The 14,010-nt window shown below is 52.6% G+C and overlaps 1 protein-coding gene across 17 annotated transcripts in view; it reads left to right on the forward strand.

The window, feature by feature from the left end:
* ZNF618 (zinc finger protein 618) overlaps nt 1-14,010 on the forward strand; it is a 172,564-nt gene that overhangs the window by 98,923 nt on the left and 59,631 nt on the right. The window lies entirely within an intron of this gene.

Genomic DNA, 14,010 nt, shown 5'->3' on the forward strand with positions numbered 1-14,010 from the left:
CCCCCCCCCCCCCCCCCCGTCCCCCACGGGCCTCTGACGCAGGCCTCCACTCCACTTGGTTGTTACGCTGGGGTCTGCTTTCTTCCCAGCGCTTGTCTTTTGGCCCAGAACACCTAATTTTGTTACTTCTCCAGAGGGCCTCTGGCTGAGCCCCAAAACCAACACACGGACTGCTAAGGAATTGGTGTTAAATTGAGGGGGACAAGGAGAGGTGGTGTTTCTGATCCTAAGAAACAACCGAATGTGGTTTGGTTTCCTTCTCTGTAACCCAGCCTGGGTCGATTTTACAGGACCAGTGATCCCAGCACTTGAGGTTAATGCTGACTTGGTGTGCAGGTTACAAATCACAGAGCACAACGGCAGCCAAGCCTCACTTATGCTGAGAGGCGCGGGGGCTGTGGGGCCTTAACTCGGGAACATTCTAAAGGAAGTGCAGTTTTTATAATTAAGTAAATGTAGCTACAGGCTTGTGGTAATGAAGAATTCTGCCTTTTTTTGTCAGTTGAAGGTTTTCAGAGCTGTTAGGGCTCTATAGATAATCTGGAGTAACTGACTCATTTTGGAGATAAGGCAACCAGGGATAGAAGAGGTTAAGGGACTCATTTGTTTGCTGTGTGGACCAGTCGCCTAACAAGCCATCAGGGTGTTGTAGACAGATTTGGGGTGGGTTGGGGGAGTGATAAGACCAAATCTCATTCCACAAGTACCTAGCGCCTACTGAGTGCCAGGATCTGACTTGGGTGCTGGAAATACAGCAGTGAACAAAACCGAAATCTCATGGAGCTCATATTCTAGTAAGCGTGGAAGAGGTGTAATCAATACGTAAAATGCATGGTGTGTCATAAGATAAACAGTGCTGCGAGGTTGTAGGGGGAAGCAGGGTGGGGGATTGGGAGATCCAGAAGGCGTAGTGCATCACCAGAAGGAGACATTTGAACATGGATCTGAAGGAAATGAGGGGCTGAGCCAAGCAGTCATTTGGGAGAAACACATCCAGGCAGAGAGAACAATAGGTGCAAAGGCCCTGGGGCAGGAATGTGTACATTGTGTTGGAGTTACAGCAAGGAGGCTGATGTGACCGATAGGGCTCTGGGGGCTAGCGTCAAGACCTTGACTTTTACCCTACATGAGATACAGGGAGCTGCTGGGGATTTTGAGCAGAGAGGACTGGCATGATATGATTTGGTTTCAAAAGGATCATACCGGCTGCCAGGAGGTGAATAAACTGCAAGGGGCAAGATTAAAGAGATGTTGCCAAGGGTTCAGGACAAGCAGGACCTCAGAAAGTTGGCTTGGAAGTGAATTTCCGAAAGGCCATTAACTTTTCAGGTCCGAGGAATTCGGTTCAGCAAAGCGTTTTGTGAGTTCTCCATCTAAAAATGCAAGCTTCTCCGTGGCTGGTCTGCAAGATTTCTACCTTGCCTCCTCTCTAGCCCCACTAAGGGCCAGGCAGCTTATTAGCACAGTGTTGAGGAGCCCAGACTGCCTGGGTTCAGATCCTGGGGCTATCCACTGCCTGGTTGTGTGATCTTGGGCTACTTATCTGACCTCAGTGTCCTCATCTGTAAAATGGGAATATTAGGCCTTTCCTCATAGTGTTGTCAGTGAGGATAAAGTGTAATAATAATGGTAATAGTGCATACCCTTAGCACAGTGTCTGGCCCATAGTAGGTGTTCAATAAACGTTTATCTTTTTATCACCACCATGCTGGATTCCCTTCCTAGGAGGAGATAGCAGTGTGATGGCGATTGATTTCTTTTTGAGTCTGGACACTGGAGAGAGGACTGGAGTCAGGGACGAGGGTGGGGGTGGAAAGCCTACCCCGATCCAGTTACTGTGTCATGTAGGATCATGCACAGATCTCCCTTGGTCCCCCCAGTGGCCCTCTGAGGTTGTGATGCTACCCCCCCTCCCCAGAGGAAATTGAGGAATGGGCTTGTCCAAGGTCACATGCAGAGTAAAATAGCTTTGGGCCTAGCCAAGTCTTGTCCTTCAAGCCAAGATTTTTCACGGGTGGGCTCTTACTTAATCTGATCACCATGTGTGCAGCTGCATAATTATTTTTTAAAGAATATCTTGTTGTTTAGCATTTTGGTTTTCAGCAGTAAAATAAAAGTAGCCCTAAACAAATTAATTTCATTGTTAGGAAAGCTTGCAGTAGCAGTAGGCTCGATGGTGGTCAGTGACCAGTACGGTATTAGCAGAATGAATTATTTAAGAATTCTGGGTATATTCTAGCCAGGGCGCATCTTTATCTTGACTCTAGGTTTATGTTGCTGTTATGGGAGCTCAGATTTGATTTCCGGAAACATAGAGTCTCAGCTTACTGAACTTTGGACAAAGTTGGGCCACAAAAATCATAAATCGCAGGCTGACTCTGGGTCATATACTCATTCCCTGGGGGGCCAGTGCTTTTTTGGTGGGCTGAGTTTCCTCTCTGCTCAATTACTGTTAAATCTAGACTCTGCAGATATGGCGGATTCTTGAAAATTCAGGCACATTCTTCGGTTTGCCCTCCGGAGGCAGCCACAGAAATGCAAACTAATGCACATCAAAACTGGTGAATCATGCTTGCCAAATGGCGCTGTGGCTCTCAAGCTTGGCTTGGTCCACCCGAGGGAGGTGACCGGGGCCCCTAGGGAACCTTTGCTCAGTGCGTGCACCCAGCAGCTGTCTCTCCCCTGTGCTCCCTGAGCCCACTGAGAACGTTGTTGTGCCCCTTGTTCTTCACCATTCAAGGCACTTGGAAGTCTTGCCTTGTTCTGAAGAAGCACAGTCTTGAGAATGGTAACAGGATGAACCAACCTGGCTGCTTGTGGAGGCCCTTGACGCCAAAGGCCCTTCCTCCAGGAGGATAAGTCAGGAAACTTCCACAGCCTCATCCTCTGTCCAGCTCTGCTAATGGAAGAGAAAGATCCTCACCCTTAGCTTACGCTTCCTCCGGCTTTCCATGCAGAGTGTGGTGCTTCCCCGCGTCAGTAGGCTCCAGACCCAGCTTCCTGATCGCTCCCACCTGCCCATCCTGCGGGGACTTGGCTGCAGCTTGTGTCCTCGTCCCCCTCCTCATCGCTGCTGCACTGGGGGTGGGGGTGGGGGGGTGGCCATGCCCCTCTGTGTTCATTTAGGAGTACTCCGTCCATGGCCTGAGAGCTGATGTTTTTCATAGTTTGACCAGACTTTCCACATTTTTGTCTGGCAAGTGGTTGGGAAGGACGGAAGAAAAGAACTGAACACTGACGGAGCCCCACTCTGTGCATGGAGCCGGGCTGTCTGCCTTATGCACATCTCAGCCCTCAGATCTCCTAAACGTCCCTTAGTGGTGCGTGGTCACTCCCCTGGCTCACGTGCGTGGAGAGGGGGGTGTGGGTAGGTGAGGAAACTTGGAACAGCCGGGCATCTAGTTGCTCACCACCAGACACTCAGGAAGGACCTGGACTGTGTCAGGGACACGTTGGCAGGCCGGCAGTGTGGGCAGGATGTTGGGAGCGGAGTGGGTCCTCTTGGGGAGCTTCTTTACCTTTCATTGCCAGGAGACAGTGGCTAGAGGTGCTGGGTGTCAGAGAGGGGCGTGGGGGGATAGTAGCGAAGTCACAGCCTCAGTAGGAAATCATGTTGGTGGCAGAGGGAGAGTCTTTCTTCTCTGCCATCACATCAGCTAGCGTGAGGACCAGCTTTGGGACCGCCTCAGTCTCCCCTGGTTGACTTGGCTGCACTGTGGGATCTGCATGGGACCCTGTGGGTGCCGCAGAGGATCTCTGCAGGATGGTGGTCAGGGTCCCCGTGGGGGCTTCCCCTTCCCCACCTGCCGGTCGAGGGAATTCTGTCTGGCTGAGAACTGAGTCTGCAGCGTCGTCACCGTGGGGTGAGGGGAGCCACTCAACACAGTGAGTATTGAGAGGGCTGTGCACCTTGCCAAGGAGTCCGAACTGCCCCCCTGCTACCCCCGCTGGAAAACGAAGATGCTATGTCTCTTTAAAATGCTGTTAACGGTAATTCTTCTTAACGACCCGGGCCAACCTTCCTTATGCCGTGACACCCATAAGTGAAGTTCCCAGATTTACCCGGAGGGTCCCATCCTGCTAAATGTCGGAGTTTGTGACTTGACAGCGTCGCTCAAGACTCCTGCTTTTCTCTATTTTAGGTTTAAATTAACCAGGGAATTAACTCTTAATATTTAAATCTTCACGCTGCCTTTCTGAACTGCAGTATTACCTGGCGTCGTGGCTGACTGACAACATACACTGAAGAAAATTAAGTGCCTAAGAATTATCTCAAACTAATGATATATTTATGCATTGTAGGTTATTTTGAATTTCTAAACTGTTAAGAGTTGTTTAATAGGTTAATAGTTTTAATCTATTAATCTCATCTTTTCTACTTGACTATTTATTAAAATATATCAGTGATACATGACAAATGGAAGTGCAGATAATTCTGAGGGTTATGAAGGCATGGGTGATGATGTGGAGATTTGAAACACAGCTGGAATAGTAAATACACAGGCCCCGTTTCCGGGGTTTGTGGAAAGTGGGGTTTCACTGTAGGTTCTCTCTCTCTCAGTCCTTCCAGGCTGGTGGAAGCTGTAGCCTTTCTCCCTGTTACGATTCCTGTCCTTGTCCCTAAAACCGGGAGACTCTGTGTCCACAGGACACGTCTGCACACGGCAGCCATTTTGGAACGCGTCAAGGAGAGTTAGAGGTCGACAGTGAGCATAAAGCCCAGACCCTTTCTCTGTAGCAGACGTGCAGCCCCTGATTCCTTAGTTTTATCCCATTTCTCTGTTACTGTGTTAAGCGTCGAGCATGTGCCCCGTGCCGTCTGGATGCTGAGGATACAGGAGGAGACGAGGGTGTATGTTCCCCTTCTCTTGGGAGTTTCTGGTTGATTAATCATGACTTTGTTCATTCATTCAAAAAACAAGTGTTTTTGTGTTTTTAATCATCTCTCCTTTTGAGAAGGGAAAACAAATCATCCAAATGATGGAAAGCCCAGGTTTTGGGGCCGGGCACGTCTGCATGCGTATCTTTCTGTCAGTAGAAAGCTGTGTGACCATGAGAAAGTCACTCTGTGTCTCTAATCCTCAGTTTTCCTGTCTTAAAGCAGAACTGCTTAGCATCTATCAGGCATCCAGCGGGGTGGTGTGTGGATGTGGGGTGAAGCACCGTGCCTGGCACGGCATGGCTGCTCAGAACGCCATAGCTGCTCTTGTCCTCATCCCCTCATTGCCATAGTCACCTCCACCTTCGTGCTGACGTATGCACCTCTGCTTGTTCTCTGTGTGTGTCGTTCAGCAGACGTTAGCTGCCGTCTGCTAGGGGCCAGGCATGGGGATACATAAACAGTGGGGTAGGGCCTTCGGCCCTGGAGGTCTCTGTCAACCACATGGAATCAGAGGGCAGATTCGGAGCAGGAGCCCGTGGGAAGCAGAGGAGGGCATTCCCAGAAACCACGGGGATGAGGCTGCAGGCTCCCGGATGGATGGGTGTCAGAGACAGCAGCCACCTTGGGAGCTCAGCACCCCGTCCTGGGCCCCGAGGGCCCGCATCTGCCGAGTGATGTTCATCGTAGCGGGCCTGCGTCCTCGGGAGTTTCCAGATGCTTTTACATCATGCACCTTCACCTTTCGTATCGTGACGTGTTAATACTGTCTCAGCGAAGCTGGAGAAGAAAAAGAGTTGGTGTCAGAGCATCCCCGGCTACCCTGTTTTGGCATTTCAGGAGGAAAGAAGAGCACATTACATCTGAGAAAATTCCTGCTGGAGAGAAGTAAGATGAGAGTGTAGCCCTTCTGGAATAAGCTTCTCTGTTCAGAATGTGGCTCCCGTTCAACATCTCCTGGCCATGTGATACCGAGGGCCAGGGGGTGGGCCATGCCGTCTTCGGTTCTGAACATTAACTGACGCAGTTAAACCATCGACGTTCTTCGTGGGTTGGGAGGGGACAGAGAGACGCCCCGAAGGCTGCGCTGGCACCACCCTTTCCAGGACTCGTGGCTTTGCTCCTTCAGTGAATAGGCGTCTACTGATGGCCGTCCGTGTGCCAGGTGCAGCTGTGGGTGCTGGGATATGACAGGGAATGGACAAGAGAAAGTCCTTGTCCTCCCGGAGCTCACGTTCCAGCTGGGGAGACAGACGGTGAAGAGGATGAGTGGTAACGTGGTAGATAAACGTAGGGTGAAGAACAAGTAAAGCTGGGAACGGGGCGATGTGTGGGCAGGGCCGGGGTCAGCCGCACGGTGGTTTAGGTCGAGCAGCCAGAATGTCTCCACTGGCTCTGGGGTGTTTGAGTGAGGACTGACCATGAGGGCAGCCGGGAGGGGCAGAGGAAGGAGCAAGGGCAGAGGCCCCAGGCGCCGTGTGCTCAGGGCAAAGCAGGGTCACTGGTGTGGCCAGCAAGGAAGTGTGTTAGCAGAGGAGGCCAGCGGGCTCCTGGGGTGTGTCCCAGGGAGCCCTGGGGGTCAGGGCCAGGGCTCTAGCTGCTGCTGTGGGTGAGGTGTGGGACCATAATGGGTTTTGGGGCCTAGGGGTGACATGACCTGGCTTGCTTTAACAGGGTCACCCAGGCTGCTCTTTTGAACATTGACTTTGGGGCTTTGGGCAGGGGTAGGAGCCAGAGACTGGCTGTGTGGTTGACAATAAGACAGGAGGCAGGGAAGACAGCTGGAACCAGGGGCTGGTAAGGAGTGGTGAGGTTCTGGACATACCTTGCAGGTGGAGTTGACAGGATTTGCCAGTAGACTCATTAGTACGGAGTGAGGGGGACGGAAGACAGGTTCGTTCCAGAGTCTAGCCCTGAGAAGCTGGAGGGTTAGAATTGCTCCTAACTGAAATCGAGAAGCCTGTGGTTATTTGATTGTGGTGTCGTGGACTGCAGGGCTTAGCGGGAAGAGCACTGGGATAGGAGTCAGGATTGTAGTCTGGACTTGGGGAAGGGGTGTAGCAATAGCTCAGTTAGGGCCTGTTAGATACGGGTGCTTCTTGGGCATCCAGGAGGAGGTGTCTAGCCGGCAGCTGTGTGTGTAGGGCTGGAGTTCAAGGGGAGGTCCAAGCTGGAGAGAGAATTTGGGATTCATCATCACATCGTTAATATTTAAAAGCCCGAGTCTGGATGAGCTTGCTTAGGGAGTGAGTGTGGATAAAGATAGAAGAGGTTCTAGAACTGATCCTTGGGGCATGTCACCGTGTAAGGGTGAAGAATTGGCGAAGAGGAGTCAGCAGGAGACGGCGAAGGGGGCAGAAGGTAGGAGGCCACCAGCTGAGCACAGAGCCAAGGGAGCAAAGAGTTGGACAGAGGGGAGAGGGAGGATTATCTGAGGCTGCCGACAGAGGACGAGGTTGCCAAGGATGAGAAGGGACCATAGGCTCTAGGAGCATGGAGGTCACGGGAGGCCTTGGGCAGAGCAGCCCTGGCGGAATGGGGGAGGCAAAAACCTCAAGGTCTTGGAAGCATTGCCGAGGAGGGGCCTGCTGACACCTGTGAATAGGTAAGAAGCATTTGCAGCACTTAGATCGTCGGTAGGTGGGCACATGGGTAGCGTTGGAGGACTTGGTCAGCAGTCAGCCTCCGCAGCAGGGTACGTGCGGCCCCTGAGGTCATGGCTTAAGTTCCTTCAACAGCCCGTGAGTCCATGCATCCACGTAGAGTGTATTTAAGCTCAGCTTGAGGCTACTTAACCCTCATTCCTAATGAGTGGAGGCTTTTAATGAAGTTTTATTCTAGCGGGAGTTAACCGAGCCGTTATTTACACACTGTGATTAGAGCTTTTCCACCACCCTTAACATTGTTTCAGGTGGCTGAAGTGCTAGAGTGAGTAAGCAGGAGCCTTTGCAGGACGTGGGGTGGTCCTCAGGCCGAGCCCTGGGGTACAGGTGGAGGCACTGCTCCCTGGCCTGTGCAGGGAGGTACGCACACGCCGCTGGGTAGAGGTCTGGCCTCTGCCACAGCTGTAGATTCCAGCGCACCTGTCATGCGGATGGGAAAACCGAGTTAGGCAAGGGCACGATGACGTCCAGCGTGCTGAGAACCCCCGTCACTACTGTGACTTGGTAGAGCTTCAAGCATTAGCATTTTTGGTGGCATGATGGACAAATTACACCCAGAGACAGAGCTGTCTGACTCCTGGCCACATGGTGTTCTAGGACTCTTCATCCTTCATGGCCAGCAGTGGCATTTGTCTTTGGGCCCCAAATCCACTGATAACGTTGTTTGGTTGCACTGTCTTAGGCTGTCCGGTTTAGTGGGAACAGCACCAGGATAGGAGTCAGAAAAATTGTTTCTGGTCAATGGAAGTCGTGTGACCTTGGGCATGCCCTCCATTCACAACGTTGATTGAGTTCCTGCCGTGCCCCAGGACTCATGCCTGGGCTGGGCTGTGGATGTGAACCAGACAGACTTGGGCCCAGTTTTTGGGCTTCAGTTTCTGCGTCTGGCTCCAGGGCTCTCGTGAATGCCAGATGGGCCGGGGTAGGTCGAAGCAGTTGAAGAACCATCTGGTAAAACCCAGAGGAAGAGATGTGCTTCTGAAACTTTCCTAGGCAGGCTGTGCAGGCACATTGGATGGGCTGCGCACAGCATTGGGGACGAGGAAGAAGAAAGCAAAAGAAAAGGGAGGGTAGTAGAGAGCAGCAGCTTGCAAACCTCACCGCCGCATAGTAGTTTCCAGTAGCTTCTGTAACAAATTGCCACAAACAGGGAGGCTTAAACCGGAAGCTTGTTCTCGCTCAGTTTTGGAGGCTCTGGGGGAGACTCTGTTCTTTGCCTCTTCCAGCTTCTGTGGCCATAGCATTCCTCGACCTGTGGCTGCATCGTTCCAGTCTCTGCCTCTGTGGTCATGTTGCCTTCTCCCCTTCTCTGCCTTGTCCCCTGTTTTGTCCGTCCTATCCCCTGTGCTTCTCTTTTAAGGACCCTTGTCATTGCATTTAGGGCCCACCTAGGTAATTCACGGTGATCTCATCTTAAGATCCTGAAATGAAATACATCTGCAAGGAGCCTTTGCCAAATAAGGTCATGTTCATAGGTTCTGGGGATTAGGACGTGGGCATGTCTTGGGTAGGGGGGCACCATTTAACCCACTACAGGGAGAAAGAAGCCCATTTATACATACATTAGGCTAAAATCAAAGAGAGAGTAGGGGTCTTGGAGCCCCACTCAATGCCATCCTCTTTATTCAGGCCTCCTGGGTACTTCTGGGTCACTGCTGTGCACAGAACCTCTGGGCCTTCAAGGAACACAATTTGAGAATCATTGCCTTCACGAAGGGTCTGCGTTCTTGGGGAACTCCTTGGGCAGGGACCCACTCGGTCTGGCTTCTCTCTTGGGATTCTGGCATGAGCAGTAACCAGTGGCCACAGACGATACATACTTACAGAGAGATATCCTTTTAGTGCCTGACTTTAGATTTTATGTTGAAGTGTGACTCAGGTTAAATATAAAATTCATAGCATATCTTGAGCAACTATTTTGTAGTTATCTATATATAAATCTATTTTACAGCGACACAAATAGAATAGATTATGGAGTGTCAGCATGTAGATAGATTCCGAGTGCTTTTTCACTAATATACCTAATGATTCGTGCTGAGAATATCCAAGGGCTCCACTGTACATTTAAATGGATATAATTAAAATAATGAGCTCTATTTTAAAAAATGATATATGAAAAAAAATTTTTTTAAAGAAGTTAGAAGATGCTACATCCCTAATTCAAAGTGATATAAGTACTTCAGTGATCCCATTGTTATTAGGACACCTAATTAAATGCAAAGCACCCGAGAAAAGCAACATTTGGGCTCATAAATCTAAAGCATGAAGCCGGGAGAAGAGAGGTTGCCAGTGTCCTTGGCGCTTCCAAGGCCAGGGGGTGTCCCATTTAAAGGAGTGCCTGTGGGCGACAGGGGGTTCACGTGGCTTCCAGTGTAAGAGTCTCCTGTGGGGGCCAGATGGGTGTTCAGAGAGGGGGTCTAACACCACCTCGAGCAAGCAGGGAAGGCTTCCCAGAGGTGGGGGTGTCCTCATGAATCAATGACATTGTCATAATGGCAGCTGCCATCCCTGGAAATCCACTCTGCCCAGCTCCCTGGCTTATCTCCCACCCCCATGCTGGCAAGGATCATGGTCCTTCTTGAACAGACAAGGGAACTGAGGCTCAGAGATGGAGTCTAGCCCAAGGTCGCAGGGTGTGTGGATGCCCAGCCTGTCGGATTCCAACAACTCCTCCCTCCCACCAGGACGTCATGATGCTGGGGGTGGGGTCCTTGGGAGCAGGAAGGGACACTGAGGCTGTTCAGGTGGGATGGGCAAATGCTCGTAGACCTCAGGCTCAGCTGCTGAATGTCGGCTGTGAAGAAAGGGGGTTGACAGTATTCTAGGCGGAGAGACTGTTCTGTTCCCTTCCCTCCTTGTGACCTCAGTTGTGGGGAACACAGGCAGGTTGGACCCTTTGTCTCCAGGAGCCTCTTTGCTGTCCTGGAAGCACATCTACCCTTCCTTGCGGCTTAACCCTTTGTGCAGTCCGGGTCAGGACCAGCCAGGGCCAAGCCAGGGCGAGCCCTCGCTGCCTGCCTGCCCAGCAGCCCCACCGAGACTTGCGGGCTGGCATTCAGGCTCCGACGGGGTCCCTGCGCTCCACCGCTGTGCCCAGTGAGCCTCAGGACTAGCAGGACTGCTTGTTAGCATCCGCGCGGTCTCGGGCAGGGAGCAGCAGTTTCAGTAACCGTCAGCAGCTGCCATTGACCTGGGTGTCTCTGCTCTGTGAGTCGCTCTAGATGAGGTCCTGGATTTACATTGCTCTTGATCTTCACGAGACCTTTTGAGTGGATATGGGGCTCCCAACTCACTCAGGGTCATGAGCCAGGATGTGATAGTGATGGGATTCGAACCCCTGTTGATGTACCTCCACGGCCCCCGCAGTGACGTCTGGACTATGTCAGGCCCTTCCCCTGAGTCCTCTGCATGATTCCCTCCCCTGCACCCTGTATGAGACGGTAGATATGTGTAAACGTCTCCACTGGGGCCACCGTTCAGGGTCCCTTGCAGACATTGCCTTGTCTCTCTGCATCATAGTGCTGTGGGGCAGCTGCTGTGTTTGTCCCCATTGTATGGATGTGAAGACTGAGGCGTGGAAGGGGGATTGGAGTCACTTGCACAGGAACCCACAGCTTGAGAGTGGCAGTTCTGAGATTGGCCATGGGACCATCCGACTTCAGAACCTTCCGTCTGGGTTCATCTCATCCCGTTTCTGCCAGGCTGTCTGCCCACCTCGGCTCTGGTGCCCCAGTGCCAGGGAGACCTCCACCCCCAGGATGTCCCCTTCTGTGGCTGGCTGGCTGGTGGGTTGTCCTCCTTCCCTGAAGCCATAGCTGTCCCCTCGTACTTCTCAGACCCGCTGGTCCTGTGGCTCCTGGGGTTCACTGAGCTAAGAGGCTCTTTGGCCCTCCGATGACTCTAACTCGGGGGATGGGTAGGCTTGCTCCTTTTCCAGGGGGCTCTGGTCCTCAGCAAGGGGTTCTAGCTCAAGACAGCCCCCTCGGAGGAAGCAGCAGCCAGAAAAATCAGGTAGTCTGCCTTCCCCCTGCTTCCCCACTAGCACCTTGGTTCTGAGTCTGTTTTGGTTGTGGAAGGTCAAGAGTAGGTGATGTGGGGGCTGCCCCAGGGTCAAGTGGGCCGGCTTCCCTCTGCAGTTTTCTCCCTTCTCTGCAGTGCACTGTGGCTTAGAACCAAAATGCCTGTATCCCGGTTTGGTCCCATGTCTTCCTACCTGTGTGACTTTGATCAAGTTATTTCTCCTCTTCAGGGTCTCTGTTTCCTTATCCGTAAGACAGATAATCCTAGGACTTCCTCCCCGGTTGTCCCTGAGATGAAAAGAGTCAGAACAGTATGTTAGAACAGTCCCGGTACATAGCAAGCGACTTCAGTCCTTCTTAAATCAGTAGAAGAAATGAACACGGAGGCGATCGAACCATCCTGATTTATGTTTCCCGATGCGGAGAAGGGCAAATGCTCAGACGGTGTCAGGTAGGCCCCAGTGTGGCAGACACATCAGGAGGAGGCGTCCCTGGGCCCACGGAGTGCTCAAGATGCCGTAACAGTTTGTCATTATTAATAGTGGTGGTGGCCGTGTCTCGTTAGCTGTTACAGGCCAGCCGCTGTGCTGCGTGTTCTGTCAGTGGGTTCAAATCTCCCTGACAGTCCTGTTAGCCTCGTTTTGCAGATGGGAAAACTGGGGCTCAGAGGTTAGGCAGCTGGCTTAGGTCACCCAGCAAGGAGGTGGCTGGCGGGACGGCCCTGGCTCCTGGCTGGTTTCCCGCTAGCCTGCCTCTTCACTCCAGCTGCCCGAGTCCTGTGGATGAGCCCGGGCTGCTGTAAGGAAAGACCGCAGACGGACTGGCTCGGGTAAGGGCATGTCCCACGGTGCTGGGGGGTGGGGGTGTGAGATCGGGGTGCCAGTGTCGTTGGTTTCCGGTGAGAACCCTCTCGCACACAGCCACCTTCTCTTCGTGCCCTCCCATGGCGGTGAGACAGACAGAGCTCTCTCTTCCTGTCCTCTACGGCCACAGCCCATCACATTAGGGTTCTACCTTTCTGACCTTATTTAACCTTCATTATCTCTTAAAGACCTGTCTCCAGCTAGAGTCGTGGTGGGTGGGGGGACACAATTCAGGTCATGACACTTCCCCAGTGCCTTCTCTTTGCTCCCTCCTCATTAGCTGGGACCCTCCTCCTCTCTTTCCTCAATTCCTCAACCCCAAGAGCAAGTTCAGAGCTGGGAGGGACCCTGACTATGACCAAATTCATGCACTTTGTGACAGATGGAGCCGCCGAAGCCCAGAGAAGAGCAAGGTCTTGTCCTAAGTCCCACAGCAAGCCCACAGAACCTGGGTCCCCACCTCCCAGCCTGGCACCTCCACAAAGCTCCCGTTGGTATGCTATTGGGTCCTACCTGAGTGTGCCTTGAGTCTGGGCTTTAAAGTGCCGTCCAGACGCTTCTCTGACGCCGCAGAGAGGACTGGATGTGACGGGGTGGCATCCTCAGGCTGGACCGTGATGTGATCTCCCCGTTCTTGCACACCTTGGCTTCTGTACCTCAGAGACGGGAGTGATGATGATGATTCCTCCTGCCAGAAGGATGAGGGGGCCCTTATGATAACACAGAGAGTCCCACCGAACCGTCTGTTCGAGAGATGGCAGGGACCTGGCTCCATGCCATGGCCTGCCCCCAGTCTTCTGTGTGGCGCTGGGCAAGTCCCAGCTCTGCTCTGGGCCGTGGTGGGCCCCTCATAAGGGAGGCTCAGTAACCTCAACCCTGCCCACCTCAGCACTGAGCTCACGACCTTAAGGATGTCTTCTGATGCTTGAAGACCTACCTGGAGGCCAGAGTGTTGGTCTGAGTGGGGCTTTTGGCTTGTAGTCGCCCATCTGTCAGATGGGAACAGCGGGGAGCTTGGATGAAATCTCCAGCTCTTCTGCCAGGGAGGGAAGGGAACAGCACTAGGCACTTTGTACACATCACTTGAACCCTTGCTGCTCAGAGCGCAGACTGGAGACGAGCAGCCCCGGCCTTGGCTGGGTACTTGTTAGAAAAGCAGAATGTCAGGCTAAACCCCAGACCTTTGGAGCCAGAGTCTGTATTTTACTGAGATTCTCAGCTGATTTATATGCACATTGATTGAGAAGAGCTGATTCCAGTCACCCAGAGCGGCCCTGGGAGGTCTTTCGTAACTCCAGTTACAAGAGTTACTGGGCACATTTAGACCTCTTTACAGCCCATTCCCTATCTGTAAAATGGGTGGAGCGGGAGCCGTACTAGCCCTGTGATTTTCCCACTGTGTTCCTCTGCGCACACTGGGTTCCCAGGACGACCCCGAGGGGCTGCCGGGAGGGGCTGCCATGGGGCGGCATGCTTCAAGGTGAGGTTCATGGACAAATGGGTCTGTAGCTAACCATTTTGCAACCCCCTGGGCTGGTGGGTTCCCAGCGGGGTCTGGGGGCTGGCATGGGGTCCGCACCGAGCAC

This window comes from Ursus maritimus, unplaced genomic scaffold, assembly GCF_017311325.1.
Source record: "Ursus maritimus isolate PB19 unplaced genomic scaffold, ASM1731132v1 scaffold_17, whole genome shotgun sequence".
In the NCBI taxonomy this organism is placed as follows: domain Eukaryota; kingdom Metazoa; phylum Chordata; class Mammalia; order Carnivora; family Ursidae; genus Ursus; species Ursus maritimus.